At 43.7% G+C, this 26494-nt stretch overlaps 1 protein-coding gene and 1 pseudogene across 8 annotated transcripts in view; both read right to left on the reverse strand.

Annotated features, from left to right (window-relative positions):
• The window catches only part of ATXN1 (ataxin 1), a 394638-nt gene that overhangs the window by 221743 nt on the left and 146401 nt on the right, over window positions 1–26494 (reverse strand). For 7 of the 8 annotated variants that reach the window (XR_006818293.1, XM_046004627.1, XM_046004628.1 and 4 more), the window contains one exon: window positions 19683–19811. The gene's annotated coding sequence lies outside the window, so the exon portion shown is untranslated. Of the gene's footprint in view, window positions 1–14822; window positions 14844–19682; window positions 19812–26494 lie in introns of those variants that run through there. The other variant, XR_006818294.1, reaches the window with a different exon arrangement.
• On the reverse strand, window positions 7264–8011 carry LOC123941457 (annotated as a pseudogene).

The raw sequence follows: 26494 nt of genomic DNA on the forward strand, positions 1-26494 counted from the left end.
GCCAACCCCATTTGGTATGTATAATCTACAAATGAATCCAAATACTATCAGTGCTGAAACCTACAAGACTCGAGCTGGCAGGGCATGGCAGGGGGTGGGGCGGAGGAGGTCTCCGCGAAGGGAGAAAAAGGATTTTTTTTTAAAGATTTTATTTATTTATTTAACGGAGATCAAAAGTAGGCAGAGAGGCAGGCGGGGGGTGTGGGGGGAAGCAGACTCCCTACTGAGCAGAGAGCCCGATGCAGGGCTCAATCCCAGGACCCTGAGATCATGACCTGAGACGAAGTCTGAGGCTTTAACCCACTGAGCCACACAGGTGCCCCGAGAAAAAAGATTTTTCATGACATTTGAAGTTAAGAGCAGATTATATAAGATTTAAATTGAATAATAACAGCAAAGCTTTCATGGATCTCCAGATATCCAGAAAGCTGTAAGCTCAAGCTGTTCATAAAACAGAAATCCATTAAACTTAACGATTTCTATTCTACATTCAGCATTTCCTAGTTTGTTTTTCTTTTGTTTGTTTGTTTGTTTTTGGTTGCATCCAGATATAAGAAGGACAAACCTTATTCTGCTTCCATTTGGCTAAGGTTGAAAAATTCAAATGATACCATGTTTCTTGTGGGGTCTTAAGGAGGTAGCTTCAAGAGTTCTTCCTTCATTAACGACTATTGTTGGCATTTTAAGACTCTGGATTCCACCAACCACTCCCTTGCTGTATTGGAATAACTTCGAGCTCCACTTGGAACATTATAAGCAGTGTACTTATGGGGAAAATATAAGTTGCCTTTTATACGTTTTGACAGTCAATGCTCAGTAATAACCTGACAGTATTTAATTATAATGCCTGACTTTTCTATAGTAATCTACAGCTCAAAAGGGCTTTCTTTCACACCCATGTAGGGTTCTTTGTACTAAACCATAGCTCTGCAGTTCAATTTCTGTTAAACCCTTTCAAAAGTATTAGTCAATTACTGATCACTTAACACAAAGGTGCCTGAAATCTATGAGGACAATTTGGGAGAAAGTGACTGCAGACTGGGGAGGGCAGAAAGATCATGACATCATAATTGTTCCAGTAGACTTGACGGTAAAGAAGAACCAGCAAAAGATACAACAAAATACATAAACTTGAAACTAAAAGGAAATGTTTCCAGCAAGGGCCACACGAGGGCAAGACCATTAAACATGACTGCTAGTCACTAAATTTCAACTACACTAGCATCAGCATCTGAGCCTCAAGTGCAAATCAGAGTAACAGCTGAAGCAGTTTCTTACCATTGCAGGGGTGCCTGTGTGAGGGGGGAACAAAGTATTCTTTTCAATGCAGCAGCACATCGCCCTGACAATCTAACTGTGACAAGCTTGCACCATCCTAGGCATTCTATTTCTGCTTCTTAACAGAACAGCATCAGTAACATTTGTGATCATATTCTGTCAGCTGCTCTGCTCACAGCAGAATTTTTCACTTGTATATGGATACTAAGTTCCCTAAGAAGGAGCAGCTCTAAGACCAGGCTTCCACCTTTTTGCTTTACCATATGAGGCCAGCAAGAATAGTTCTGTGCAGGCATTACACCTGTAAACAGACTTGAGATAAACAAGGTTTGTAATCTGCAAACTGGCTCCTTGGAGCAAATAACTGGGTTCATCAGATATTTGTAAAAGCAAATGTAAAATCCATGAATTACGTCTCTGTGTCGACAAACTATAAACTGTTCAGAACTTTTATGTTAACAAGGCATTATGCTTTGATGTGTTGGATTTTTTTCCCCTTGTATGTGCAGAACACATACACAAAAGAGAATTATAAACTTCAATGTTCTTTAACCTTTACAAACCAACACAGTAATTATATTGCAAGATATCTGACAAACTGGGGTAATATGAGCAAAGAACTTTTCCCCCCACTTTCTCTAAATGGTTCTCAATTTTTCCTCAATTTATAGACTCGCTGCAGAAAAGATTTTCATAGCCATGAATCGTATTGAAGATAAATGGGTAGATAAAATAAAATCACTCTCCCAATTCACGAGAATATTTGAGGCACCTCCAAAGGAAATGTTTCTCCAAACATAAAGACAGTATTAAATTTTAAGAGCAGGGCTATCATCAAAATGAATGCAGAAAAGAGTAAACATAAGTTAACTTGACAAGCCCATACTGATAAAGCACAGATAAATGTTATCTCTGGGTTACAAGCCCAGTACAGGCAGTCCTCAATTTATGAATGATCTGTGCACGCAAAGTTCATTTGTAAGTCAGTCAGTTGGAACTCCAAACCCATTTTCTCAGAGAAACAAAGTTTATAAATAGTGCTTTGTTTTGTAGGAAGGCAAACGAGCTATTAAGCCCATAATGTTGACAAATTCTCGTACTGACAGCTCTCAAGTAAGTCGTCCCTATGCTAAGCAGGAAACAACAGGTCTAGAAATCAAGAGGAGTTTGCGGGGAGGGAGGAGAAGGTTTCTCCTTCCTCACCTGGACCTTTCAAAGTTTTCTTCTGGCATCCACCTGCCTCTCTTGATGGACTTCCAGACCCACTTTCAATCGAACCCCTCTATCTAAATACTTCATCCCAACCCATGGAACAAAGCACCCAAATAATTTTATATAGTTGACCCTCCCCCATCCCCCACACTCCCCTTCTTGTGCTCAGATGACTGACAAGAGCTTACAGAGAGAGTTCAGTTCAGTAAACGCTTGCTTCAGAGTTTGGTGGGAGATACCATCTCCAGAGAGTGTGATGAGGGGAAACCAGACCCTCAGTACAGAACATGGATAACGAGACAGTTGGAAGGACTGGGATAATCTCAGAAATTCTTTTGGAATTTAGCTATGTTAACAGGAACAGGACCCTGGAAGTGCAGTTGGAAGAATGGGGGGGGGGGGTGCCCTCCCCTAGGAGCCGTATTTAGAAAGGTCCCTGCCTTTCCATGTGGAGCCACACACAATTGCTTGTCCTCTTTCCCACTGAAGAGAACATCAGGGAATGGGTGTTCAGAGGAAGATGGTCTGAAGAATGAGGAGTCCTGACACGCTGACTCAGTGGGCTCCTGATTTTCCGAGGACGGAGCTGTGCTGTTCTGCCAAGAACCGGGTATCCCCCAGGGGAGCCCCCAAGTGCAGCTGGGATGGAGCTGAAGGATGACATCAGGCTCAAGAAGGTACCAGTACCTGCCAGTACCCAGCAGAGGCTGGTTAGTGTTCCCCACACCGGCCTTCTTATCCTCCCAAGGCATAAAGGTTGGCATTCCCCGCCTTTCCCGGCTGTTACGTGTGTCCATTTGGCTAAATCTGGCCAAGGGAACGTGAAAGAGAGTGAGATACACCTCTTCCATATTAAATCTCCAGTGAGATCTCTCATTCTCTCTTTCCCGCAACTGCTGCAGAAGAAACTTCAGGTGTCCCAGTGATCTTAGGGAAAGACTGAGCCCCGAGCTGTAAGGACTCTGGGTCTGAGGGTCTCCACCACGTGGATACGTTCACCCCAACTGTGAATCCTGGAAGTTAACTCTCACCAGTGGGCATTCTTCATGCACCATTCTCACTTTCTGTGCTTTTCTCTTTGTTGCATCTTGGGAAAAGGTCCTTTATGTTCACCTACCCCCGAATAATCCACTAGGTTGGTTGGTCTCTTACAATGGATGGCCCCAGGCCCCTGGGTGGCTCAATCGGTTAAACCTCTGCCTTCAGATCGGGTCATGATCCCAGGGTCCTGGGATCAAGCCCCGCATGGGGCTCCCTGCTCAGTGCGAAGCCTGCTTCTCCTTCTCCCTTTGCCTGCACTCCCCCTGCTTATGCTCTCTCTTTCTCTGTCAAATAAATAAATAAAATCTTTTTAAAAAAAAAGAATGGCCCCACACCACTGAGATTTTATAATGCTTCTAGTTTTTCCACGTTCTCCACCATGGTCAATACAGTTAACACTAAAAAGCCCCCTTATTCCCTTTAATCTACTTGGGGAACTGGGTAAGCGAACTCATTACATTATTACCCTTACTGTCAGTGTCCTGCCGAGCCATCGGGGCTCCGGGCATCTCAGGGTGTCATCTACTGGGACAAGTATAGAATCGTTCTGCTGGTCACTCTTCTCCTTGAGAAGTCTTCTTTTGACTATCTGAAGATTTCCTAAGTAGGTGAGGGTCACAAAAGTATGTGTACTGGATAAGAAAACTAGGATCATATTCACGTTATGACAAATTTCACAGAAGTGACATCACGTGAAATGCTGTTAAAACAGCTCGCTCACTTCATTCTTACTCACTCGGTTTACTTTCACGGGGAAGGCGAGAAGAGAAGCGTGGGAAGAAAAGATGACAGTAAAGAAGGGAAGGGATCCGTGACCACACCCACCTTTTACTCGGAACGTATCCCCCTTATTACATTATTGAAGGTTACAGGGTATAGGACAAGCTCTCAGTAAAGACAGAACTTCGATTTTGTTCATTCCTAAGACTTGGCTCTCTATCCTTGCTTCTTCCGTGGCAATTTTTCTGGTACTCTCCTCTCTCCCCTTTGTTGCATTTCTGAAAGGTCCGCTAAGCTAAGTGACCATTCACTTCCCATGCGGCATCCTGAAAAATTAAAGAATTGACCTGTAAGGGGCATCTGGGTGACTCAGTCAGTTAAGCCTTGGACTCTTTCTTGATTTCAAATCAGGTCATGATCTCAGGATTGTGAGATCGAGCCCTGCCTTGGGCTCCACACGGGGCATGGAACCTGCTTGGGATTCTCTCTCCCTCTGCCCCTCCCCTCCTCACTCATGCCCTCTCTCTTGAAAAAAAAAAAAGAATTACCCTATATGTTCACCTTACAACCTTCTGAGATTAAGTCCCAAATCGTTCCCTAAATTCAGCAAATGACACCGACTTCTGCCACTAAAGGAAAAGCGGACAGCCACCGTAGCGAATGCACTCTACTCGGACGCATCGGGCACTCTGATACGGCGCCGCCTGGTGTATACGGCTCTGTGGGAAGAACCAGTGGACCAAAGAAGCACCTTTATCTGGAAGCACTGACTCTGATTAAAATGTAGAACTATATTCCCTATGAAACAAATACTGACGTCCACACAAAGACCATACAAAGACTCGTCACCCTGCCAGTCTGAACATAGAGGGGACCTCGTGGTCACCCCACAGAGTGTCACTCTACAAAAGACATCATTTCTTTTTAATTCTACACAAAACACCTGTTCGTATTGTGAAACACACTGTCATTTAAACCACGTTTTAAGTAACACCGTAGGCAATTCGTAGTTCATAGAGTGCTCTCATCATTAAGAAGATGTTTGGGCGCCTGGGTGGCTCAGTGGATTGGGCCACTGCCTTCGGCTCGGGTCATGATCTCAGGGTCCTGGGATCGAGCCCCGCGTCGGGCTCTCTGCTCCGCGGGGAGCCTGCTTCCTCCTCTCTCTCTGCCTGCCTCTCTGCCTGCTTGTGATCTCTCTCTCTCTGTCAAATAAATAAATAAATAAATAAAAATCTTTAAAAAAAAAAAAAAGAAGATGTTTGGAGCTGACGTTTACATGCTGCCAAAGTGATACGCAATGCGTCATTCTGCACCAGAATCAGAACCACCACAATTGCACGCCTGTAAGAATACCGAGCGATTTCCACGTCTAGGTAACCCCAAAAGGGGCTGACTTGCTCTTCAGCTTCCTATTCTCAATCAAATGTCTGTTTATTGTCTCTTTTCGTCTAACCATTGACTGATATTAAAAAGCGGGGGGGTAAGAACTCAATGTTTAAGAAACATAACTCTAAAAAAATGTTGACTGGGAGAGGAATGGAAATAAACTGCAAAGGCCGTTAATACGTAAATCCGGTTACTACCAGCCATAATCAAATGCGTAAGTCCAAGGGAGTACGAAGTGAAGACACCCACTCTTCGGCCCCAAGCCTAATGTTAGCCAAGCCCCAAGACTGATTCTGACTGTGTGGTAACAGCTCATAGCTGCTGATGGGAAGGCTACCAGCTTGTGCAGAGATTTAAAAAAAATATATATATATATGTATATATATATATGCACACACACACATATACACACACACACATATATATACACACATATATATATACACACATACATTTATGGACGTGTATATATATATATACACATATATATATATAGTCATCTTTGAGGCTTAAGTGGAAAATTGTGAAATAAATGATGAAAACAAAAGAATGAAGGATACAGAAACCCTTTACTAAGTAACAGAGAGAAGGGACAAGCCCAAGAGAAGAACACAGGCCGAATCTGTCCGGAAGAACATTAACGAAGGGTCTGCCTGATGGGCATCATTATATAAAACACGTCCAGAAGACACAGTGCCGAAAGCTCGGGAGCCTAACCCTTCAGCGCCCCACCTTAATTTTCTATTTCTTCTATGAAGTGCCTTGTGCTCTTACGGTATTTTAACTTTGTGTCTGGGACCGTTGGGACCCAGAGATCTCTATCTTGGCAGAGTTCAAAGAGTACGTGTGGGGTTTTTCCGAGCAGAATGGTGATTTAATAGGGTTTTTGGTGAGTAGAGTGCACAGCAGGCTTGACATCTTTATTAAGCAGAGAGAAATGTCAACTTGAAAAAAAAAAAAAACCCTAACACTGTCCATGGCTGCTGTTAGGAAGACAGCAATCGCCTCACATCCCCTCCCTTCTTTTCACCTGGAGGACAGGGACCACCACCCCCTCCCCAGCAGATGGGTCTGAGCTGGTGACTTATGAAGCCATTCGGCCCAGCTCAAGCCATAGGATTTCCTGTTTGTGTTTCACTGGCAGCTTTTTCATCCCCCTTCTTTGCCTAGAATACATAATTCCTCCATGTATATCCTCAAATACCTGCTAATGGAATTATTTCAATTACAGACACCTGCATCACCTGTCTGTCCTGTGAGCTTGACCCCGGAATCATCTTTGACTCCTTCTTCATGCCCCACATCTATCCACCACCAAGTTCTACAAATCTACCTCTCCCAGTGCTTTTAGATAGGCTCCTGCTTCTTTTTCCTGACCCTCCAGCCCCACCCCAGGCCTCAGATGAATAGCTTCTTAGGGCCTCTTGTGAGAAGAGGTCTGATGCTGTTTACTGAACTCTGCAGTCCAGCGACACTTGGAGGGGAGTTAAGGAAAATATGGATCCACAGGACCCTAGCGAGAACACACAGCTTATAGGATGTTTGGAGCAGTTGGGGGTGATGGGGGGCTCTCCTGAGGACAGAAGGAATGGCCGGGTGGCTAAGATAACATGCAAGCCAGATTTACATTTGTCCACAGTCAGCAATGGTGATCTTCTTGCTGGTCCTGCCTCTCCTGGACCCAAAGCGCTGCATTCCTGGACCCAGTCTTCCTGCCCTCGCTCACCTTGCCAAAGACCACACACTTGCCATCCAACCACTCAGTCTTGGCAGATGAACACCCTGGAACCATTTGTGTTGGGTCCAGCATCTGCCATGGACAAGACGCCAAGCCCCGTGTGTTTTGGGATGAAATTCTCATCATCCACTTTCTCTCCACCGATGGACTGGCCTCCCAGGCCATGACGGCAAGTGACATCACCACCCCAGTGCAGAGAACCTGGAATAATCCTGTGAAAACAGGAAGCTTTATAACCAAATCCTTTCTCCCCGATGCTCTGAGCAGGAAAATTCTCTGCTGTCTTAGGAACTTTGTCTGCCAATAGCTCAAAGGAGACGCAGTCCAAGGGCTCACTGGCCACTGCAATGCTGAAAAACTTAGTGGGGCGGACCATTGCTGGGCAGTGGTGTCTGTAAGGCCTCATTACCCCTTTCTCACTCCTAACTCACCTATCCTCATCTTCCCCGAGTCCCAGCCAGCCAGACATGCTTTTGCTAATTTTATATATGTACCAGCTCACTGTGTCACTTCCTCGAGCAAGAATTTGCAACCATGTCACCTGCCCCATGAGCTTCAAACTCCAATGCCACATCTCAGTGGTCCTCTACTCTGTCCTCCCCTTGGGCCCAGCTTCCTTCCATGCTGATCTCCAGCAACAATGCACACATCCCTCGGCCGGCCTCTCCACTTTTCCCACACAGGTGACCTACATCCCTCCCTTGAGCCTTTGCCCCTGCTCCTAGATCCATCCCTGTTTTGCCTTTTTAAAAAAATATATTTATTTATTTGAAAGAGAGAGAGAGCACATAGGGAGGGGGTAAGGGGCAGAGGGAGAGGGACAGAATCTTCAAGCAGACTCCCCGCTGAGCATGGAGTCTGACATAGGGCTCGATCTCACAACCCTGAGATCATGACCTGAGGAGAAATAAAGAGTTGAACGCTCAACGAACTAAGCCCCCCAGGTGCCCCCAGACCTATCCCTGTTTGCACCACCCATCATCTCTACACCTCTTTTCAAGGTGCTTCTCCTATGAATCTCGTCCTGACCCCTTGCCCCCCAGCCATATCCACTTCCTCTCAACACTCACTGACACACACCTGTCTCACCCACTGAAAATTTTTGGTTATATACGGTCATGTATTGCTTCTTGGGGACTGGTACTGTGCCCTCAGGTAGATTTTCATAAAGTTAATTTTAGATTTATAGGCAGTTGCAAAAATAGTACTGAGTTATCTTATCCTCAGCACCAGGCTTTATGTTCAAGTCTTACATAATCATGGGACAATGATCAAAACTAGAACATTAAGCCTGGTCAACACTACCAACTAAATTATGGAATTTATTAGGATTTCACCAGTTTTTCCACTCACATCCTTGTTCTGTTTCAGGAGCCCATCTAGGTTTTCGCAGGGCATGTACACGTCCTGTCTCCTCCAATCTGTGCAGTCCCTCAATCCTTATCTTTAAGACCATGACACTTTCTGGGGCGCCTGGGTGGCTCAGTGGGTTAGGGCCTCTGCCTTCAGCTTAGGTCATGATCCCAGGGTCCTGGGATCGAGCCCCACATCAGGCTCTCTGCTTGGCAGGGAGCCTGCTTCCTCCTCTCTCTCTCTGCCTGCCTCTCTCCCTACTTGTGATCTCTGTCAAATAAATAAAAATCTAAAAAAAAAAAAAAGACCATGACACGTTCCAAGAGTACTCATCAACCGTTTTCTAGAATGTTCTTCAACTTGAGTTGGCTGTTTTCTCTGGATTAGAGTGGGATGACACAGGAATGGGAAGGACACCACAGCAGTGGTGTCCTTCTCAGCATTTCCCATGAAGGGGCACCCAATGTTGGTATGCATTATTGGTGACCCTAAAACTTACTCAGTTAAGGCGAGTCCGTCAGGATTCTCCAGGTGGAGTTACCTACTTCTTTTTGTAATTACTAAGTATTTTGGAGGGAGATACTTTACGATGCTACAAATATGCTGTTTCTCCTTAATCTTTAGCCCACAAGCTCTAGCATTCATCAGTGGAACTTTCCTATGGCATCTACAGCTATGGGTTCTAATGATGCCTCTCATTTATTTGTTTATTTATTGGAATTCTTCCATAAGGAGAATTCTTTTGCCCTATCAATTTACTTATTCAATTATTTACTTATATCAATATGGACTCATGGAGATTTATTTTATTCTTTGAGTTGTAGTCCACTATTATTTCATCATGAGATGAAACCCTCAGCTAAATTTTAGGCCCGATTAGAGCAAACATGACCACATCCTATTCTTAGATATTTTCCCTTGTGTCTAAGACAATGATAGGGACACAGTAGGTGTCTGACTCACTGACCGACTGACTGACTGACTGGTTCACTCGACCGATAATGTTCATGGCCTTGACTTAGTTGCCAGAGTTACAACAAATAAACAGTTCCTTATTTCAGATTTGCAGTCTGGTTAATAGAGACTCATGTGTGTGTATCTACAAGTTCCTGATAAAAATATTTGGAGTGGGGCACCTGGGTGGCTCAGTGGGTTGAGCTTCTGCCTTCGGCTCATGATCTCAGGGTCCTGGGATCGAGCCCCGCATCGGGCTCTCTGCTCAGTAGGGAGCCTGCTCCCCTCTGCTCCCGCACACTTCTCTGCCTATTTGTGATCGCTCTGTCAAATAAATAAATAAATAATCTTAAAAAATATAAAAAAGGAAAATCTCACTTAAAAAATTTTGGAGGAATAACACAATAGCTCAAATGCAACTATAGTAAACTCTGCCTGGAGAAAAAAGAGTAGGGTGATAGGAGAAAAAAAACTGCTTTAAGAAAAACAGTGTTCCATTCCCTTTTACTCCATTGCTCTATAAAATAATAAAAATAAGTGGGCATATAAAATACCTAGAGACAAATACCATAACACGGTGAGTAGGTATACCCTGACTCTGTATCTTCTAAACTAATTCTTAAAATCAAACCTCAAGGGCACGCTTTTTAGGAAGATTTAATGTAATAAACACAGACTCTTTATATAGTGACTATATGCTTTGCGAAGAAAATTGGAAAGAGCTAAGGTAAAAAAAAAAATCTGAGAAGCCATTTGTCTTAATCCAGTTTCCAAATGCAATTTCATAGTTTTTATGCCTTCACAGGGAATAATGAAGAGCAAATAAGAAGGATCATCAATCAGAGATGCACTCCCTAAGTTTCTTTACTTAATTCAGTTTTCTTGTACCACTCCTACTGTATTTTCCAAACAAAGCTGCTCTTTGCCGCGTTCAGACCTGCAGACATCCTCCGGAATACTAAACAAACAATCGGAGCACACCTTCTGTCACAAATTACACTCTGTAACATTCTTTATCCAAGAATTTTGAACTCCCAGCAAGCAGAGACACATCCACCACACAAAGAGACCTTGCCTTATTGCAAGAGCCTCAAACAATAGAGAATGTGTATTTTTATATACTTCTTGACACTTCAACCTGTTACTGTTTAACTCCTACCATTGTTCTCCGTGATGAACAAGCAAAGGCTCTCCAGCATGCCGGATGTTACATCATGCACTTTGGTTGCAACAGTAAATGCCGTTGCCTATTGCCCTTTCTAATTCCTATCCATGTGTCATTTCTATGTTAGGGTGTATACAACAGATGCAACACAGACGCACCTACGTGTCGCGTTGTGGCTATCCCCATGCATGCACGCACGTTCATGGATGCACGCAGACACAGCCTCACAGATGTGCCGATTCATCCCCGTGTCCGTATTCACGTAGAAATCTAGCTTGTTCCGCTGCCTGACATGTCCGTGAACATACACACACACACACACACACACACACACACACACACACACACAGCATGCAATCCGGTGGCTTTCCTTTTGTTACCTGTGGTAGGAGATTAAGATAGAAAGCATTAAAAAAAAAAAAAAAAAGCCAAGAAGACACTTCATGGCGTCTGTGATTAAGAAACAGAAGCCAAGGAGACACATGGGCTGCCGCATAAAGGGAAGTTGGGCGCGCCAGCCCACGCTAATGAAGCTTTACCGTGTTTGATGAAGCTTTACCGTGTTTCACCTTTCCCGCTTCAAGCCTTCCTCCTCAGCATCCTACTTACCTTCCTCTTGTTCCTAGCATGCCGCCCCGCCCCATCTCTCCCTTAGGGACCCCCCAAAAGGAGCATTATTAAATGTAACAAAAGAGCGTTCCTTTTCGTTAGGCTGTTATTCAACATTGACTCAGAGGAAAAAAAAAATTACTACAAAATGACGTGGTGTAAAGCCCTGAGAGAGAGTGGACAACTCTGTTACGGAATTCCTTGGAAAATTTTTGGAAAAATCCCATATACACAGAAGGGTGTCTGGGCCAGAAAAATGAGGAGCAGGAAAAAAAAAATAATTCGTGAATATTTTTCAATGTTTTCACAATAGACTTTTTCTCCCTGTTCATGACTGGTTCTTCAGGGGGTGTTCTCATAGGAGATCTCGAAGGTGATCACGGTCCCTGATGCCTTCCCCATACCACAGGCACACTGCACACTGACAGAAATAGCATGGAGCGGGCAGAGTTCACAAAACATTTTTTACGCACTACCTCCTTGATCTCTCTCTCTCTTTTGTAGATTTTATTTATTTGAGAAACAGAGAGAGAGCACACAAGCAGGGGCCGGGTAGTGGCAGGCAGAGGGAGAAGCAGGCTCCCCACTGAGCAGGGAGCCGGATGCAGGACTCGATCCCGGGATCCTGGGATCATGACCTGAGCCAAAGGCAGCGGCTTAACAGACTGAGCCCCCCAGGCGTCCCTCACTTGATCTTGACAACACCCTACTAGATAACAATTGTCTCCATTTTGTAGATTACCAAAAACAAAAAAAAAAATCCCCTCAGATTTTAAGTGATTTCAGAGTTAATAAGTTGCACAACTGAAACTCAAAACCAGAATTTCTGATTCCAAGTATCATTTTTTCCCCATGACATGAATTTTACTTAATTCTCCCTAAATTCATCAGTTCCATTTTTATAATAGTAGGCTGCATGAACTCTGCTCACTGTCTAAAGACTGTATGTGTCTCTAAATGTAACTAACCCCTGAAGCCGTTTATTTCTTTTCAAAGTTCTCTCTTTTCTCGTTAAATTAAAATGCCCACATTCCTTTAGCACCTGCTTCCTTCATCCCCCGAACCTCCCTTTTGAGAGATCAGATGTCCTATTAATCAAATGATCTGATTATTTCTATGCTTTTTAAAAATTATTTGCTTTTTAAAAATTCCTATTCTTTGCTTCTTTAAAATTCTTATTCTTGCACACATTACTCAGTATTTTTCAATTTTAACCATTGCTACTTCCGTGTTTGTTGAAGATTTATTATTTACTCCAGAAAGAGAGAAAGCACACACCGGAGGGGCAGAGGGATAGAGAATCCCAAGCAGACTCTGTACCGAGCATGGAGCCCGACGCGGGGCTCGATCTCAGAACCCCAAGGTCACAGCCTGAGCTAAAACCAAGAGTTGGACGCTTAACCGACTGCACCAGCCAGGCGCCCCTCCATGTTCTTATTCTTACAGCTATCACAGTGGTCACCTTCCACCCCAGAAAAATCTAAGGAGTTCTACATGTTTATTCAACTGCCTTTGTCTAGCATGCACATTTCTTGAATTTTCCTTTCCAGCCACTGTTATTACGAAGACCCTTGAATGAAATAGAAGCATCATCTGCCAGCTCATTCTTCCTGAGCCTTTCAGAAGGTGCCTTAACAGAATGACTTCTCAGCATAGTACATTCTGATGTCATAAATACTGAACACGATATAATCCCTACGAGGGAGGCAAAAGGAAAAGTAGCTCCAAACAGACAGATCTATTTATGTGCCAACACAGCCTGATAATTAGACCACTAGGAAAAGAGAGAGAAAATCCCCAGATGACAGCTTAATGGGACATCGGGCGAGACCCCTCTTTGGCATGAGCATAGGGGTGTGTTCACGGCGGTCAGCATGGGGCTGCCAAGGCCGCCGGCCACACCGTCAACCTTAACCATGATCCGGCTCTGGGCATCCCACCCCTCCCTTCTTGCCGCCCAACGCCACTTTCCTGCTGTTTTAATTGGATTATTTTGGAATCTGCTATTTCTGTCTCGCTCCTTTCCCCAAACTGTCATGTAAGTACTGCAGCTTGACTATTACTCAGCTGCCAAATTCCACTCCCAAGACGGCTGTATTTCAGTGGCAAGTGAAGTGTTATTCCCTTGATATCATCTGAAACGCTAGCTTCAGGGGTTAAGCATCTGGGGGAGGGGGGACGCCTTTATGCAGGAAGGGAGTGTTTTGTTTTATTCTGTCTTATCATTACTGGAGGAGCAGGTCATCAACTTCGCCTGAGCGTGAACAGGGGAACCTACCAGAAAATACCACCTGAGCATGAACGGGGGAACCTACCAGAAAACTCGGCACGCAGATACTCAAATGCACCAAGAGAATAGAAAGACCGACTAGAACTTTTCCCAGGTTCTTTCCAACAGGGACTTCAAAGCCTTAGAACATCTAGAATGTAAGATGATGATCATTTTTAGAAGGGAAGAAGCCACAGAGAGTAACCCATTCATTACACATATAATATTTGAAGGCACAACGTATGTGGCCCTCCTGATCTTCCTGATCCCCAGGTCAAGGGATGACCAGCTGAACTTGGGTTCAGCCATAGACACGCACAAAGGATCGCAGCTCTGCCTGTGGGACCAAAGACAGCTCCAGCTTCTCCAGCATGTGGCATCAGCACTAAATTTCTTGTTCTGTTTGGTGACCCTTCATTTGTTTTAGATACTTGGGATCTAAAGTTGATCTCTATGAGCAAGAAACCAGAGTGGAAATAGAGGGAGAAGCAGAGTGGAAGCAGGAGCAGTACACAGCACCAGGCCAGGAAATGGGCAAAGGTTTATACGTATATGATCTTCACAGTGACCTGCTGTCCTCACTTTAAAGAACAGGAAAATGAACACTAGAGAAGACAAAATCTTTCTGAAGAGAAAAGAGGAGGACCAAATATAACTGCCAAGTCATGGAGCTACCTTCCCCAGTTTTACTAAAACATGTAGTGAAAACCTAAATTGGAGGGGGTCTTGAGGTAGGGAGTCAAGGCGACTAAATGACCTTCAGGTTCCCTTCCACGTCCAAGTACTACAACATCAGAAGCTATAATATCTAACATTCTACAATTCAGAAAATGTATTTAAATGTTTCATCTCCCTTGAGGAACTCTATGAGGGGAAAAAAAAAACCAGCACTAATTTAAAAGGTACTCCAGAAAACTGACCCTTTGATATTTCTTTCTACTCACTGCTTACACTTGGAACAGTGCAGTGTGCCAATGTCAAGGGCAGCATCAATGTAGTCCAGAGGCAAGGATTTCTGCAGCCTTCCACCTCAGGGTCCCAAAGACAAAATGGTAGGCGTTGGAGTTAACCATTTTCTTCCATGTTTTCCTCCATCAGGTGACACGATCATCTACCTTATTTCGTGAGGTAAAGGAACTATGTGAATGTCTGTGCATTGACAAAAATCACATGATTTATAAGGCTTTCAAAGAATAAAGTGCTTTACACGGGAGTCTGGTAAATTATTTTAGAAACTCAAACACACTCCACAATAGTTCTGAAAAGCTAGGCCTACATCTAAAACACTATGTACTCTTGAGTCTTTGTCTCTACGTTTTTCATTTTGCCATGAAACACATCATTAAGTGTTTCAAAATAAATACGTTCCCCCAAACTGGCTATGAATTATGGAGGCTTTTTTTTTTTTCTTCAGGAACTGGAGTGGAAAATGGAAGAACATGTCGATGCTGGGAGATAAGTTTGGAGGAGATGTCTATTTTAAATATTTAATGAATAGCAATAGGGTTTTTTTTAACCATGGAAACGTGCGTTGCTGATGTACTATGCAGAATGCATCGTACATGCATGTGTTGGATAGTTGAGTGGGTTGGGTTGGGGAGTGGGATAAGCAACTAAACTGGGCAAGTCAAAAAAGGAAAAAGCACTTAGGTAAAATATATGATAGAGATATAAGGCCCAGAAGAAAGCCATTGACCAGGGGGAGACAAAATAGAGAAAAAGCTGCCCCCATGCCAATGATAGTCAATCCAAAGCCAGAATGAAGCTTTTACCAAACCCATGCTGGAAGCCAAAGAAGACAAAAGAAATCTCTGAGTGGATCTTATTATTTAAGAGACCACTAAATCACCCGGGAATGGAGGGAAGAAGGTCAGAAGAACCAAGAATCTTGTTTCTGGTTTCAGTCCCAGAAACAAGAAGAGCAGAAGGCCACCAAATTACTGGAAAGGCCAAGACAAGACCACCAAAGAGACTATTTTGATATGGAACTTTTGTCCATTTCCAGTCAACCAAGTAAAGTCAACTATGCTTGTGCACAGAAGGTAGAATTAATTGTATACTTAATCTCCCCTTATAACACGGACGGTGGTGGATAAGATAAGAAAAAGGATACGGTTAATCAACATTAGAATAAGGTGCGCAGGTTCTGGTAAATCAACCCCTCCCCGCATTCTTTCGGTCGCGGCTGACACAGCCAAGTGCCGCCATCTACCGTTGGCCGCCCACTCCTCTGTCTAGCACATTCACAGAGTCGTAGACAAACAACAACCTATTCATTCCAGGATGGTTTAAAATATGGCTTGCCAATCGCGGGCACCATTTCGATTACCTACGTTGAGATCAGTAGCTGCTGGAATGTTGCCAGCCCTGACCATGTGCATCCAAGCAGAGTACCATAATAGTTGTCTTCTCTCTTCCCCTTCTACTCTGTTCCCAATCCGGTCCTGCTGTTAGTAACCATGACCTCACGGCCAATGGCCAACCGTTCTCTGGTTCTTTCTGCCTTTCAGATCAACAGGTCTTTCTCCATTGGTTCTCTCATTTCAGATGCATTCTCTACCTCCTTTTACAACGGCCCAGTTCAGCTCCACGTCCACCCGAACTAGGTTCTGATGCTATGGACGGTGCTGCCCTTGGAAATGTGAACACCCTTAGGGCAGGCTTCCTGTCTATCTTGTAACATTCCCAGTCTCTAGTGCTTAGACCCATACCAGTACATAGTACCCATACCAAAGAGGTATTTGCTGAATGAATAAATGCGTAATACAGGACTGAATGGAGTTAGAATGTGAAGACATGGTCTCAGCCTCTTACAATTCACTCTGGACCAGCAGAGTCCTCATCACCCCACAGGCCCCGTGGGACTCTACGAATTGAGTTTTCAACAGTGTCTTTACCTGGCCTTGCAGACAGATTTCCTCGATGATTGCAAAAAATGGTTTGGTTATAGAGATAAGCAAAAAGGGCCGGACTACAGGTGTGAGGCCACAGCACAGTTAAATACAATGGGATAGCCCCCCCCCCCCCCCGCCCTCCTAGAGAAGGTAAAGCCCTAGAAAATCCACACGTCTGCATTTCTGCAGCCCAGCCATTGATCTGCAGCAAGAGAAAGGTTTCTTCCTCGCGGTTTGAGTTCCTATTGATTCTGTAGTTCAGGAGGAGTCCAAGTGCTATCCAAATACCAAATGTTCCATATGGCAGTGCCGTTACCATTCTCACCACCATGACGTCTAGCCTTCCTACCTACACCCGTGAGCTGCCTCGCTGAAGTCCCGAGAAAGAGTCTGCGAACTCTTTCCCTGACCCATATTTGCCGACGCACTCGTTGTCCTCTCTTCCTTTATGAACTCCCTCATTTAATCAAAATAACGATGTATGTGTACAAACACAAGTTGCATTTTCTTATTCCCTCTCACGATCATTTACAAGGGAATAATTTATGAGCCATTACAGAGGAATTCTTAAGCTAAACTGTCTTAATGAGGAACTCAGAGGTTCGTCCTCGTATTGAAAAATACAGAGCTGTTCAAATTAGACTGTAAGCGTGGGCCAAAGCAAAGCGTGTGCAGATTCACACGCAAGGGTTGCGGGGTAGGCCAGTGGAGAGCGTTAGCCGAAGCTCGCCGAATGGCCTTGCGTTCATCTCGCCAACACCACATCATCTGTTGCCTCGTTTTCCTTCTATTTTTCAACTGACTGATGTAGCTAAAGGATGGAGGGACTGCACAACCCCACAGGTTTCCCTTCTGTGTTTATGTGGGATGAAACATATGCTTCCTAACAGCTGGGGGGGGGGGGTCTCTCGCTCTACCTTCTCGTTCATTTAATTAGGGAAAGGAAGCTTGTTTATCGTGGGGGAAGAGACGGGGCTGGTGGCTCACACCCGGGCCAGATGGAGATTCTCCACGTGCAGCTCAAAGAGGCCAGGGAGCCTGCCTGACCCGCGGTGCTCACTGGGGCACAGGAGGAATGCAGCCTGCCCTCATGCAAGGGCTCTCCCAGGGTCCCACGGGCCAGGGGACATCAAAGGATGTCACTGCTCTGTGGGTGAATGGCTCTCTCTGACTTGCAGACTTCGGTCGGACACTTTCTCCAAAACTGCGATGACTCCATTAATTCAAATTAAACCCATTTAGAAATATATTACACTGGGGGGGGCGGGGGGATGCCAGAGGAGGATGAAAAGAAAGAGGCAGAAGGAAAAAAATAATAATTTCACAAGACTGAGGTTACACTATGTTTAAGCATCATATTTTGCTTTCTTTTTACATTTATCATAAGCGTTTTCTACTACCATTAAATATTGCTTTGAAATGGGATTTTTAAATAATTTTCAACATTTCACCTATGTTTTGTTGCAACCACACCCAAGGAGGTAAGTACTTATTCTTCAAATTTTATAACCTAAGACACTCGAGATGTGAAGGAAGTTGCCCAACGTCACGCCTCAGGGGAAGAGCAAAGCTGGAATTTGAATCCAGGAAGCCTGGCGCCGTCTCTGTGGTCATCTGCAGCCCCTGAATCCTATGGAACTGTCACCATCGCATTGACTCAGGCTCCCGATGTTGTGCAGGTGCATGCATAAATAAATATACACACATACCTGCACTTTAATTTCATAATAATTTCAGATCCGTGTTTAATGTGGGCCATGGGCAAATACTTTTACTAAGAAATGAAAAACTAGTTTTCCATTGAAAAAGGATTGCTATCTAGTGATACTGTGGTTGTCTAAAAATACTTGGCCATAAAAAGGGGGAACACTCGAAATTCTCTAGGACCCTTCCATGCCTTCTTCATTTAAGTATTATTTCACCAACGTCAAAAACTGGTGAGTTTTAACATGCTACTGTCTATTGGAGGAAGGTTCTTCAAAACAGTACGAATTATAAATTTACAAATAAACACCTCCTTGCAAACAAACAAACAAACAAAAGACAGAGGGGTGCCTGGGTGGCTCAGTGGGTTAAAACCTCTGCCTTTGGCTCAGGTCATGATCACAGGGTCCTGGGATGGAGTCCCACATCGGGCTCTCTGTTCAGCAGGGAGCCTGCTTCCCCCCCACTCTCTGCTTGCCTCTCTGCCTACTTGTGATCTCTCTGTCAAATAAATAAAATAAAATAAAATAAAAATAAGACAGAGATACCATTTCTCATAATCAATTGGCAAGACACTTTGTTTTCAAAATTCTCAGCACTGGCAAAACTGTATGGAAACAGGTACTCTCATATACTGCCTCTGGAAATATAAACTGGTATGACTTTATAGAAAAAATGACTTGGCAACAAGTAGTATCAAAAAGTCTTAAGACTCGAAAACTTTTAAACTCTCTGATTTACTGGTAAGGCAGTATCCTAAGGAAGTCACTAGTAATGGCAACTGATATAAAGCTGTAAGAAGATTCATGGTAGCATAAAAGCCAAAAAAAAAAAAAATTAGAGACACCCTAAATGTCCAATAGAGGAGATCAATTAAATAAATTTTAGGATATGCATTCAATGGTCCACTGTATATAATCATTAAATATCATGCTGTAAATACATATCCATTGGTATGAAAAGATGTTCATTATTACATATTCAAGAGGAACAAAAAAGTTAGGTAATAGTACATATTATATTATTCCCTACTACCATCGGATGGAAGGTCTCTCCCAGCTGAGGTTATGAACACCATCACCAGAATTCTCTCTTTCCTATCAATGTTTTATCATCCATCCTAAACAGTGATCTCAAAATAATTAGAAGCTCTTTTCTTTCCCACAAAAAAAGCAAGGGTTCCATTTTTATAAGAAAGAACGAGTACCCGGAGAACATGTGGATCTCTAGGTCTATGTTTATGTGGTGGGTCTGTGTGTGTGTGAGACCAGGTAGGCAAACATCGTCAGCACTACCTTGGGAAATTTACACCAAATGATGGTTGCTTTCATAGTTAAAGATCTGGGAGGTGTTTACCTGTACCACGTGCTTTCATCACACTGGAGAAACATAAGCAGTCAGTTCCTTCCCGGCAGATCTCTCCACACAGATTTTGCTGGAGTGGAAGGGGTGGCAGGTGAGAAACTCAGGGTAAAATGGCTAGACCTGTAATTATAAAAACAATTTCCCACTGAGTGAGGCAGCTTTCTGTGGCCTTCATTCACATCAGCTGAAGTCACAAAAAAGAGAAACACAGTTGCATAATCTCTGTCATGCCGGCTTCGCACACCCACACCCACAATTCTTATGGCAGGATGTCAAGAACTCGGTAAGCAGACCCACGGCTGGTCCTCATCTCCAGGGATGGAAGCTTTCTGGCCATCTTCTAAATTCAGGGATGTCCCCATCAAGATGATGTCGTTCTCTCCCCTCCTTCCCTAATGATTCCAAAACTTCAGAGAAATAAAAAAAAAAAAAAAGTTCTCCTCCAGAAAATGTCAGCAACATTACAGAATTTGGTGGTGTCTTAAGATTCCTTCCAGCCACAAGGGAAGCAAATTTGGTACCTGCTTTTACCATAACAGCCCAGCATCCGCTTTCACAACTGTATGTGTTTCTCTGTGGATGGCTGAGGTCTAGCATGCTCTTGGTGGTAAAACTCCAAGTCCTCACTAACGTTTACTGAACACTTACTATGTTCTTGGCTTTACACACATTACCCCCACTGTATTGTACCCTGCAAAGTAGCTAGCAATCATTACTCAAGAGATCTGAGTGTTCGGAGAGCTAGCAGGTGTTAAAGCCAGGATTTAAGCCAATACTGTGCGCAGAGGCCATGTTGATAATTCCAGGACTGTACCATCTCTCCCAACTTGATCTTGCTATCAACATGCCTGCATTTATTATAAAAACATTAACTATCAAATTGACACCACCTTATTTTTTCCCCCCGAGTTGATATGTTGCATAGGTCTTAGCATTACTAAGTCTTTTTGGATGTGGCTGCCCTGCAATTTTAATTCCCAAGCTAAACTGAAATCAACATGTTCCTATTTCAATCAAGAGTAAATTCATAGTTATTTTAGTCAATTAAAAATGCCAACTAATCCCAAATCCAGATGTCAAACCACAAAGGAAAAACCTAAAATCCAAGTCCTCCCTAAATGGCTACATTTTATTGGAAAGAAGGCAGATTAACAAAATGAAGAGCCATATGTGAAGCCCTAATTTAAGATATGGAAGTAAAGAAAGGAATTTCTATATTTTATATGTCTGTGGTTTAAAAAAATACTTAAACATTTTTACCTATTTACAAATTCTGTATACTATAGGTTTTTGAATCACTGCAACACAAAGCAAATGTGAGCACACCAGAAACCAGCAAAGTTACTTACGGGTCGCATATTAATTTCCTTTTTAGACGTGTGTGTGTGTGTGTGTGTGTTTCTTCTAACTATTCTGGTGATACCTCTGTGTTTTTATGCATGCCTCTCCCTTTGATTAGCATGCCTTTTCCAACTTGCCAACTAGAAAATGCCTACTCATTCTTCAAGGCCAACGTCAAACCTCAATTCCTTATGATATCCACTTGCCCCCTCCCACTACCCAGTCTAATGTTTCCTGGAAATCCAAGCGTGGATTTTGCCCTCCCCTGCTTTCCTAGCTCAGCAATGGGCACCAACATCACCCTGACATCTTCCTCTCCCTAACAATGCCCTATACCCAACCAACCTCATGGATTCCACCACAAGCACACTGTCCTTCTACCTCTCCCCAACAGCACCACCCCTGCTCTAGGCCACCAAGTAGCACGACTCCCTGGAACTTTGCACTGGCCTTCCAAATGGTCTTCTTGCTCTTGCTCCTGCCACCCTTCAGCCCACTCTCCTTCTTACAGTAATGAAATGACTTTCCATTGAGCTAAATTCCTAATGTGGCCACCAGGGCCCAGTAGGGTCCAGTCCTTGTGCTCTTTTGCAGCCTGCGCTCCAGCTTTTCCAGCTTTCTTTTAATTCCTAAGAAGCACTTTGCTCTCCTAGGCCTCAGGACCCTTGCACATGATCTCCTCTTCACTAAGACTTCTCCCCAAATCACCTACCTTCTTCAGATAACCTTGTACTCTTTTTTCCTTCAGATCTCAGCTCAGCCCTCTTCCTGTTGGGGGAGCCTTTCCTGACCTCTACCAGGTCACTACCTCCTACCACATGCTCTGATGGAAACACTGATTTGGTTTGGTTTTTTATACCAGTCACCTTTTTAATTTTGCCTCTTTTTTTGTGCTAGATTCGTTGATTAATGCTTGTTTCTCCTACTAATTAGTAAGCTCCAGGAAAGCAAAACTGTGTGATGTTCCTGCCCACCCTTTATCCTCAGTATTCAACACATGCTTGGCACATTATAGATACTCAGTAGAAATCTGCTGAATGAATAAATGAGAAAAAGAAGGAGAGAAGGAGGGAAGAAGAGTATAATAATCATAATATAATTTATATTATAAATCATAATTTAATGAGTGTTTGCTGAATTAATTTCCTGATGGCTTCTCAACACACAGAATGTAGGGTCTGCATTCCTTTGGACAGCAAGAGAGATTCCTTGAGACCCAACCCCGGCCCGCCATGTCCCTGGTCTGGAAGCACTTCCATCCCTGTTAATTGTGCAAGACTGAACCTTTGAGCCGGTGACACTTTGCCTGGCTGCGTAACAGATTACATCATCGCACACATGCCAAATCCCACCTCACTCAAAAGGCCATATTTTGTTCAGGAAAGAACAGTGGGCAGCAAAAGAGCAAGTTTCTCGTAATAACCCAGCCACGCCGACTGTCCACATTTGGAACCATTCGTCACTGTTGAGGCAATAAATATGGATTTTCCAAAAGGTCACCAAGCCTTACCTGCTGGGTCCTCTTTCCTCCATCCCCCAAGATTTTCTGGGTGTTCACAGGAAGGAAAGAAGTGGGGGTTTCTGAGTCTTCTAGCTCATTCCACTTAGTAGTCACTGTCAGCCTCACTTTGTACCCCGCGCCACCCAAATGACCCAGGGATTTCACTGTCGGACTAGACCTTCCAACCACTCCTGTGTGATGTCAAGACCCCGGGGACTCTACTAGGAAATGGGTAGAACGTGGAAGTATCAAGAAAAAATTCTAACTTGTGTTATACATTATCACCTTACAAATATTGGTATTTTTAACATGTATTTGCCCACATGGTAACAACAGTTAATACTACTCTATAATATATGAGCAAGTGGCTAAGAAAAGTAAACCATGACATCTCTTCACAGGTAAAAAACAAATTTTTTTTTTCTTTTTCTTTTTTGTATCTACGTGAGATGACGGCTGTTAACTAAACTTATCATGGTGATCATGTCACGATATATTTTTTTTTAAAGATTTTATTTATTTATTTGACAGAGAGAGAGATCACAAGTAGGCAGAGAGGCAGGCAGAGAGAGAGGAGGAAGCAGGCTCCCTGCGGAGCAGAGAGCCCGATGCGGGGCTCGATCCCAGGACCCTGAGATCATGACCTGAGCCGAAGGCAGAGGCTTTAACCCACTGAGCCACCCAGGCGCCCCCAAAAGAATGTTTATAAATCTACCATCCTATTCAAGACATTACCAGCAGTGGTGCATACCCCTATTTGCAATTTCCTTAAGCCTTTCACCAGAGGTATTACAACCCTGAATTTTTTATGTATCATGCCCTAAAATACACAATTTAATTCTGTGCTTTATAAACCATTCTCTCCTATTACAAGGAGTCTTCTGGGGCTCAATTTTTTTCACACCACGCTGTTTCTAATATTTAACTATGGTGTTGCAAATAACCTGTGCTTTATTCATTTTTATAGCTGTATAATACTCCCTCATGTCAATTTTTCAACACTCTACTTCTGATACATTTAAGATACTTTTAGTTTCTAGTGTTATTTTTAATTTACCCCCCTATTAAAAACAATGCGGTTTCCATTAGAAACAACACAAAGAAGCCAAGTTTCTCTGGGGTGCTGCCTAAGGATAGGCTGACTGGGTCACAAGGCACATGAACACGCAGACTTAGCCAACACTGCTGAGCTGTTTTCCAGAATGGCTATGACAATCTGTGGTCCTAACAGCAAGTGCATACCACCAGTCTTTAAATCATATTAAAATCAAGAAGAAGACCTATTTAATGTAATGCTTTTTAAAATTTTACTTGGTAGCCCAAACTTTTCAATATTCACAAAGAAATAAACATTCTATACCTGTCACATTGGTAAATTTATACTTTACTCCTCACTAACCATAACAAGGGAGAGCTCCTTCCCAAGATAGGTTTATTTCTCCACCTTCAAATGTGGCATTAACTGATAATTTAGAGTGGACGAGGATAAATAATCTGAAAGTTCCTCATGGCTGTTATTTCCCAATCATTTAATTCTTAAGCAAGGTGGCTACCAAAGGTGTCAAAGAGTGTGAACCTAGAGTACGTTACGTTCCAGAGACCAAAACTGTGTACTGGGAACAGGAAGTCACGTAGGACCCTAAAACACACAACACTACAGCAAATTGAAAGAATTCCTTATTTCCTTCAATATTAGAGTGAACCAAAACTGATATTCAAGAGATGAAGAAGGGCTTTATTAGCTTTTATTTCACAATGGCAACATTTTTAAAATTGGATTTTGACAGTTGTAGGGGTAGAGGGAAAGATTTCTTCCCTCTCCCAAAGGCCAGGATCAGAGCATGAGGCTCCTGACCTTTGATCCTGGCTCAGAGTGTGAATGCCACACTAGTCAGTTCTGGATCTTTCCCTGCCCAGGAGCAACAGACTGGGCTGAGGCTCCGTAGAGAGTTAGCAAATAAAGGGTGTAAGGAGAAGCAAAGACAATGAATAGAACCTCTTTTTGCTGGAACAGTAACAAGGGCCAGCACAAGTACACAGCAGACAGGGAGGTGAATTACGAGAGGAACTAGTCTACCTTCTATAACTTACATGAACCGAGGTGTGTGAAACATAGCTTTCGGCCAATATCGTTGTCAACAGTTTCGACTTTCTTCCCCACAGCATCCGTTATGGGCAGTAACCACTATCTGAATTTTAAATTATCCTGACCATGTTTCTGCATTCTTTCTCTGCTCTGGTCTCTTTCTTACTGGTTAACCCCAACAAGTAAAGAAATGTGTGAGAGGCAGACAGCAAGGGGGACCGGGGCGGGGGGTGGGGGGAGGGAGGAAAAAATCAGAGGCTTCAACTATAGGAAGTATGTCTCTGAAACACTGTATGTGATAAAAAGTAAAACAAACAACCAGTGTTATCAAGGACTGTTAAGTGTGTGGGTTTTTTTTTTTCTTTCTTTCCGGCATCTACAGTGAAGTCTTCTGTTTCTTATTATATTCTCTCACTGTTGTAATTAAGTAGGGCCAAGGCGCTTATACTAATCACACTGGTGGTGCCTTTACTTTTTAGGCCAGTAAGTTGGAACCTAGCCAGGGAGTGTAAAAAAGAGTGAGCCTTTCCTTCTTGGTCAAGAAAGCCCTCCGACTCCCATTTATTTGGAAAAGTGTGGTAAACAAAGCAATTCTATTTTGATATTTAGTATCTGGTGCTGGAAGCCCACAAAGAGGATGGGATTTAAAAAAAAAAAAAAGTGGAACCTCAGCTGAAACTCCAGATTGAGACAACTTTCAACCTGGGCAAAAATATTAAAATTACATTTGCCTTTTTAAAAAATTTCTTTCTTTAATATTTTATTTTTAAGTAACCTCTACACCCAGTGTGGGGCTCGAACTCAAAACCCCCAGCTCAAACCTCGCATGCTCTACCCACTGAGCCAGTCAGGTGCCCCTCAAATCACATTTTAAAGGATCCTTTTGTAACACCGTTATGTAAAGATCCTATTCAAACACAATCATCTTCCACAAATACAAAATGTTTTTATTTAAAATGACTCTGTATTCCGATGTTGCAAGGGTGTCTGGTTTTTATTCCGCGACTAGATTACCTTTTCAGGAGAATTACTGTACTTCGTGGTACGTGCTTAATGAGGGACTAATTAGTCCTCCTCCCAACCCCTTGAACTCCTACGGGAAATGAGGTCAGAGCCCACTTCCATGCCCACAGCAGCAAGTGGAGTTACCGCAGCGGCACAGAGGAGCCCTTTTCCCAGGGCAGAACCTGTATGAGGACACATCTCTGGCAAGGGCTATGCCCTTCACTCTGTCAGGCAGAGTCCAAAAAAAAAAAAAAAAAAAAAAAAAAGCGAAACATTTATTCTAAGGTCTTGCAAAGGAGCTCTTTCCAACCAGCCGGACCACCCACCCACCCACACGTTCAGCTCAGCTCCTCCTCCCCGGGCTTTGCTGCCACGCCCCACTCCCTGATTGGCTGTCAGCAGACCCAGGCACACACCTCCAGGGCTTGGGGCGGGGCCGGGCCGCTGCGGCTCCGCCTCCTTGGGCCCGCCCCATCTGCATCCCTGCACCCACCCGGGAGCGCCATCTCTCTGGGACGCGCGCCCGCAGCGGCTCCGTGGCAGCCCGCCAGTGGCTTCAGCTCCTACTCCTTTCTACAAGAGGCATGGTGAGCAAATTAGAGGTTATGAACACCTCCGGTAGAAGGAGGAAAATTCCTCTGGGCTCTGTAAGGGAACTTCGTCAGCGGCGAAGTGTCTCCAGGGTACAAGACGGATGTGCTCACCCACGCCCCTTAGCCCTGCTGGGCATGTAGGGACCGCGCCTTCTGCTGGTCACCATGACGGCAGCAGGGCAGGAAAGTGTTTCTTTGGGAGGAATGTCTCCCGCGGCCCTCTGATGAACACCATAAAGCTTCCTTCAGTGGAAGGGGAAGCATGAGACCTCAGTGC

The sequence above is a fragment of the Meles meles genome, chromosome 5, assembly GCF_922984935.1.
Source record: "Meles meles chromosome 5, mMelMel3.1 paternal haplotype, whole genome shotgun sequence".
Lineage (NCBI taxonomy): Eukaryota > Metazoa > Chordata > Mammalia > Carnivora > Mustelidae > Meles > Meles meles.